Here is a 1,205-nt window from a genome sequence, read left to right as displayed (position 1 = left end):
ACTATTAAGTAAAACTCATTAGACTGTGTCAAAAGTTTGTTGTAATCGTCATTAATCACCGGGTAACTCACATGGTTACCGAATCATGGACAAAAGTTTAAAACGTTTCTTGCGTTTTGCATGTGATGAATTTTCATCGGTTCTCATTTTGCAGACCGCATTACAGGAGTTGGGTTAAAATGTTCAGTGTTTATGGCACCAGGATCTGGTGCAGCCGTTGGTAAATTCACCAGCTCGCTAACACATGAGAAATCACCTGCTTCACTCTTTCATATAAACCCAGCCAATGCACCTCAATTAAACAACATTGCGCTCCCGCACGATTAGACAACCTGAAATGTGCAAGTAAATGAGCACGGATAACTAATGCGCATTAAGCGCAGCTCTAGTGGCGCAATTGGTTAGCGCGTGGTACTTATATAACAATATAGCTTCGGGGAAATGCCGAGGTTGTGAGTTCAAACCTCACCTAGAGCAGCCAATGTTTTTGCTCTTAGTTTCCTGAGGCCCACCGTGTTGCAAAAACGGATGGGAGTTTTAAAGGAGCCCTTCAGTGTTACTTATTGACAGGAGGGAAGGTGGGGCCAGCGCAGGGAAACCCAATGCAACTTCGAGCCCAAGATCGGCGGCTGGTTGGTCTAGAGATCTGATTCTCGCTCAAGGGATTTCGCAACTTAAAAAGGCGAGAGGTCCAGGGATCTCTACCTGCAAGAGATGATTGAATTCGGGGCCTGTTGTACTTTAGACGGAAGTGATAACCGCTACACTTCGGAAACTGCTGCTCTTTAAATAATTAGAGGAGCAGCTCAGAACAGCAATTGTCAGCTACAAATACTCTTACCCTGCGATAGGGTTCCATTGCATGTCAAGGAGTGAACTTTAAGAAAACTGTTTATTCTATTAAGTAAAACTCATTAGACTGTGTGAAAAGATTGTTGTAATCGTCATTAATCACCGGGTAATGCACATGGTTACCGAATGATGGGCAAATGTTTAAAACGTTTCTTCCGTTTTGCATGTGATGAATTTTCATCGGTTCTTATTTTGCAGACCGTATTGTAGGAGTTGGGTAAAAATGTTCAGTGTTTATGGCGCCATGATCTGGTGCAGCTGTTGGTAAATTCACCAGCTCACTAACACATGAGAAAGCACCTGCTTCACTCTTTCATATAAACCCAGCCAATGCACCTCCATTAAACAACATT

General features: G+C 43.0%; 1 non-coding gene across 1 annotated transcript; it reads left to right on the top strand.

The window, feature by feature from the left end:
• Positions 1-382: 382 nt before the first annotated feature.
• Positions 383-477, top strand: trnai-uau (transfer RNA isoleucine (anticodon UAU)). The gene is made up of 2 exons: positions 383-420; positions 442-477. It is a non-coding gene; the product is annotated as a tRNA-Ile (tRNA).
• Positions 478-1,205: the final 728 nt, after the last annotated feature.

This window comes from Somniosus microcephalus, unplaced genomic scaffold, assembly GCF_052327205.1.
Source record: "Somniosus microcephalus isolate GS21.2 unplaced genomic scaffold, FLI_Smic_1.0 scaffold1751, whole genome shotgun sequence".
Taxonomy (NCBI): domain Eukaryota; kingdom Metazoa; phylum Chordata; class Chondrichthyes; order Squaliformes; family Somniosidae; genus Somniosus; species Somniosus microcephalus.
This window is presented reverse-complemented; position numbering and strand designations above follow the sequence as displayed.